The sequence below is a fragment of the Camellia sinensis genome, chromosome 13 (assembly GCF_055761805.1).
Source record: "Camellia sinensis isolate YWXY chromosome 13, ASM5576180v1, whole genome shotgun sequence".
NCBI lineage: Eukaryota > Viridiplantae > Streptophyta > Magnoliopsida > Ericales > Theaceae > Camellia > Camellia sinensis.
The window spans coordinates 152950418-152956417 of NC_138973.1; positions in this window are offsets into that span (position 1 = coordinate 152950418).

The following is a 6000-nucleotide window of genomic DNA, read 5'->3' on the forward strand; positions in this document are numbered from 1 at the left end:
GGGCAGGCTTGTATTCAAATATTTTATTTGATTCTCATGCTAGTTTCATGAGTACATGTGTCTATTTTTGGTGTGTGATGGACATGAGTCGACAGATATCTGCTCAGGCCTCCAAAAAGGCCAGAGGTTCCACCTCCTCGGCACCACCGCCCCCACCGTCACCACCATCCTCGCTACCACCACCGGTTGAGTTGCCACGGCCGGAGTGGGCTTCACGCCCGCTTTACTAGCTCACACAATTCCAACTCACCTATTTTCAGAATGACCCAATCACCTCTTGGGTCGTTAAGCAGCTCTGTCTCCGGCAACAGTTGGGCCTTTGCATTGTGACGGCGCCCACTTATCCTCGTCTGGTACGACTCTTCTACCATAACATGTATGAGTCACTCATCGAGGTAGGACTGCTATCCACTATTGATGGCTATCTCGTCAACATCACCGAATCCATGATTGCTGACGCGTTAGAGTTCTTTTCCAAGACGGAATACCAGCCATTCCCGAAAGTTGAGGACTAACAATCCATACACAACCTTATCCAACAGTACTTCCCGGGGCCCCATGGTGACACAAGTTTCACATGCTTGCGCCGGAGCAAGCTGCCTGGCCGCTTGTTATTCATCGACTCCGTCATACATAAGAATGCCCTTCCACTTAGGCATAAAGCTGAGCGTCGCTTGGAGTTTGTTCGAGTCTTACACGGTTATCAGCATGGCTATCAGGTCTCGTTTGAGCACATCATCTGGATGCATATACGGAAATTTCTACGGGAGGCAGTTCGGTCTCAACCTATGCAAAACCTGACTTGGCCACTGCCGTTTGCCAACTTGCTCACACTTGTCTTCAAGCTGAATGGCCTCCCCGTTGATTCGACTGAGGAGATTGATAGAGCTTATCCAACTTTCGGGCAGTGGGAATGGCAGCATAACATATCTCGCATCCCGTAGCAGGTTGGTGCCTCTATTGACGAGGCCCAAGACCCTGTCCATGACCAACCACCTCATCTTGCCTCCTCAAGGGGACCCATTCTACATGACTTGCGAGGAGTACTTAAAGCTTCAGCACTCTGTGGATTAGGTCTATAGTACTCTTCGTGATCACCACCAAAGTCTCATGGGGTTGCGTACGGATTTTCAGGCGTATCGAGACTATTTCAGGCGGCCTTCGACTAACTACACGTTCGCCAGCTCGACATTCAGCAATCAGTTGCATCACTGTAAATTGACTTTTATACATATCGAGAGTCGAGCCAGCAGCGTTTTAATCAGCTCGGCCAATGGGTTCATGATGAAGCCTTTGAGACGCGATCTTTGATGCACGCCTTATTTGCCCAGCATTTCCCACCACCACCGCCACCAGATTCTCAGTAGTACCAGCCTATATATTGCTTTGTCTCTTTTATTTTTTATTTTTCTTTTTAGTTATTTCTTCTTTTCAAAAAAACAAAAAAAAAAAACAAAAAAAGGTGTAAAGTGTGTGTGTGTGTTACTATATGCCTACCTGGATGTGCACCTACAATCTCTGGTAATATTCTCTCGATTTTCTTTACTTTTTCATTGAGGACAATGTCATATTCAAGTTGGGGGATGAAGGTTGTATTTTCTTTTGTGCATTTCTATTTGACTCATAATTCATGTTTATACCTACTTCACTTGATGTTGACTTGTTGGTAATAGGGTGATGATATTTGCATATGTTAATTGGGGAGTATACTAGATTTGTATGAAAAGGGTTTATTGGGTAGATATTTGCATGTGATGTTTACACTAGGTGAGTTGTTTGTATTTGTGGTATTAGTACACTTGTCATGAGTATGCATTAATTCACATAAACACATTATCATAGCAGTGACCTCTTTATTATAATCCCTAGTGTACATCATTGATAATGGCTAGGGTTGCATAAAAGAATAAATGAGGAGCCAAGATTTAAAAAAAAAATAAAAAAAAAATAAAAAACTTGACTTGTTTGAGTTCGTAGCATTTTTAACTCGAGTTATTAAGCCCGTAAGGGTGTCTCTACACCTAGTGCTCTAAAACCGTCTGGTTTGGGAGTCATTGACCCAATACTTGCTACATGGGTTAATTAGAAAGCTTAAGTGACTTAGATATTGCACAGTTAAGAAAAAATAAGGAAAATGACTTGTTCGGATACGTAACATTTTCAACTCGAGTTATTAAGCCCGTAGGGGTTTTTTCACACTTAGTGCCCTAAAACCGTCTGGTTTCAGAGTCATTGGCCTAATGCTTGTTACATGGGTTGATTAGAAAGCTTAATGGATCAGGACATTGCACAGTCATCTAAAAAAAAAAAAAAGTTTTGAGAATCTTGGCTGCAACAGTTTAGTTTTTCTATATATGTTGGGTGTTATTATGAGTTACACTGTACTATTATAGTGAACAGTTAACTAATATGGAATTGTACTTTACACCGAGGGTGCTGATGATTTGTCTATTAGTATGCACAAGTACAGGAGACTTTACTTTTGTATTAACTGAATTGTGGTTTTGACTCAATAGATTCCTTAATGTTTATCCACTGTGCCTTTAATGACTCAGTATGTCTCAATATTGTTAATCATATTATTTAATTTTGATGATGTCTAAAATATATTAGTTAATATACATATTATTTGACACAAATTATTATCTTTTTAAAATATATATATTTGTTAAATATTATTTAAATAAAATAATATTATCTTTTTAAAATATCTATGTTAAATATTATTTTAAATATTTTCAAAAACTTTACTATTCACTTTTTGAAAAATATGGTTAATTACTATTCATCTTTTGACAAATCGATTAATTATATTATTTTGAAAAAATAGGGTTAATTACTATTCATCTTTTTACAAATCGATTAATTATATTATTTTGACAAAAATGATTGATTGGTTGTATTATTTTGACAAATTTGATATTTATGGGTTGTCTTTTTTTTTTGACAAAATTAATATGGAGTGGTAAAATATATTTAGTTTAAAATCTCTACAATATATACAATATTTTAAAGAGGACATATATTTTCAGATCCATCATAAATATAATTTATAGAGATTTTTCTGTATGCAAAATTTTGATAAGAACTTATATAACATTATATGCAGAATACATCACGTGCGCTATTAAATTTTTTACATTACATTGATTATATCATATCACACTACACTACATTGATTATATCATATTATAATTAATCAAGAAGAAAAAGATGGAGTTATATATATATGTGTATATATATATATATATTATAAACTAGATGGAGAAAATTATTTGTTTGTTTGAAAGCTGTGAACTTTGTATTAAATTGTCTACAAAAATGGTGGCTCCATGTTTGAAATAACAAAAAGAAAAAATCAGTTTTATTTTTTATCTTTTGCTGACTATTCAAAATCAAGGAACTGTGCTTATGTAAGCGATGACATCAAGAGTGTGCTTATGTAAGCGATGACATCAGGAGCGTGCTTATGTAAGCCATGACGTCAGGAGCGTGCTTATGTAAGCCATGACGTCAGCAAGGAGTGTCCAACGGGTATATTTTTGTGTATAAATAGAAGTGTTGGATGTGGAGAAAGATCAACAACTTGAAGAGAAAATATTTCTGTGAGCTCCAAAATTCTGAGTATTCTGCTCTTTCACTTTCAGATCTAAGTCTAGCTTTTGTTCTTACACTTTCATATCTACTCTTTGTGAGAGAATTATTGTAAAAGTGGGTTCAATTACCACTTATTCTTATTCCTTATTTTTGTGAGAGATTTTGTAAGGATAAGGCATTTATTGTTGAGTGAGGCTCAATAGATCAAAGTAAGTCCTGTGCCAAATCCACAAGCTTGGTGGTGTATTTATTCAATTGATAGTAAAGAAATTCTCAAGGAGGTTCCTTGGGGAGTGGACGTAGGCCTGGCGTGCCGAACCACTATAAATCGCAGTGTTTGATTTTCTCTCTCTATCTCTTCTACTTTTATATTGATAATTATTATTCTGTTTTTTTTTAATTTATTAAAATTCTGAATATTGTGTTATTTTTAATATTGTGAAATTTTTAATAACCCAATTCACCCTCCCTCTTGGGTTGCCTATTTGGGATAACAAATATCACACCACAGTGGCACATAAGTTGATTGTTAGGTGGAGTAGTGTGGTTAATTGTTGTTGAGTATATATAAATATGTTAATGTTTGTGGGTTTCATTTATAGAAACCCTTACGAGACTTTACTCGTCCACTTGGGGTAACTTTGTGGTTTAAAGGCTTGTTGCATATGCTAAATGCAATCGTTTTCCCATGAAATAGGAAATAGCTAGATTTTGTTTTATTTTTTATTTTTTTTATTACTTGCTTGAGGACTAGCAAGTTGTAAGTTGGGGGATGTAATTAAGGCCGAATTGTACAACATTGAGGCCATTAATTAGGATCTTTTAACTTTACTTGCTTGTCAAACTATATATTTTATGTGTGTTTAATGTCAATCAGGTTGTACATAGTCGGAGCATAAAATGGGCAAAAATACAGAATTTGGAGAGAAAACAGCTTTTCGCACGTGCGTTGACTTTTTCCTTACGTGTGTTGACTTTTCTTGGAAATTGGGCCCGATGTTTTAAACCTGTTTGAAAGACAACAGAAGTATAAATAGGCAAGAAGGATGCTGGATTAGGGTTCTGAAATTAATTCTAAAAATAGAGAGCCTAGGTTTTGGAGAAAAAAGAAGGATTCTCAAGCTTTCAAGATAACTTTCATGGGGTTTCCATCTCTTCCACTCTTCCCACTCCTCCATGAGTGGCTAGGTTATTTTTTTCTAGGATTTTGATGAAACCCTAGTCATGTAATTAGGTATTCTTTTTGATTTTTAATTATGTAAAGGTTTGAACAATTATATGGTATTTTAAAAGTTTCATATATATATATATATATATATTTCATATTTCTTAAAATATTCAACTTTATGTGATTGTTGAATGTTTTCCATTCAATAGTTTTCTATTCTTTCACATTCAAGGTATGAGACGAACTATACTATGAAGGACGAGTCGTGTTGCTACCTAGTTTAGAGTGAACGATTCGTACTATTTGAGATGGTTCGTACCCGTACATTGAACGTGATGATTTTCTTATTAAATGCTTTGAACTCGTAGTTGCGAAGCATTATTTCGTTTGAACCGTAACATAATTGATTTCAATTTGAAACCCTATTTACGCAACTAGTGGTGAACTCATTGCCCTAGAATTTTTTCCGAAAATTAATATCTCAAACCCTAATTTTTAATTGTCAATTTAATTTCTTAATTTCATTTAATTACTTTTTAATCATAAAATCTTTCAATCTTTTTAATCAAAATTAATTTAGGAATTTAGTGATTAAATTAGTCTAATGTCACAATTGTCCCTGTGGATTGATACCTGAACTTTCTATTATTCTAAAAGAATTTGATATAGTTTAATATTTATTTTTTGTGTGTATAACGACCTATCAGTTATGATGATCGGTAAAGATGGCTGTGATTATGTATTGTTTAGGTGAAATTGTAATTGACTTAGAGTTGGAATAGTGAATAATATAATGCTACTTGGTACAAAATATTTTTTGTTTTGTTAATGGTTTTAAATAAATATGAAAAACTTACTGTTAGAATTGAAGAATTAAAAATCTCAGGTTTGATATTTTAGGGCAAATTACATATACCTCCTTCGAGGTTTAGTTAAATTACAGATACTCTTGAGGTTTCGAAAATTACATCCCGCCCCCTGAGGTTTGTATTTTCATAACAATTTGCCCCCTGAGGTTTATATTTCATAACAAATTACCCCATAATTTCTTATGCAAAAATAGCATTCAGGGGGGAATTCGTAATTTCTCAAACCTCAGGAGGTATCTGTAATTTAGCCAAACCTCAAGGGGATATATGTAATTTGCCCGATATTTTACTAAGGGCAAACTTGAGTTTTATTTATTTATAATTTCTTCAAAATTTAAACAACTTAAATCATATAACAAAATATTT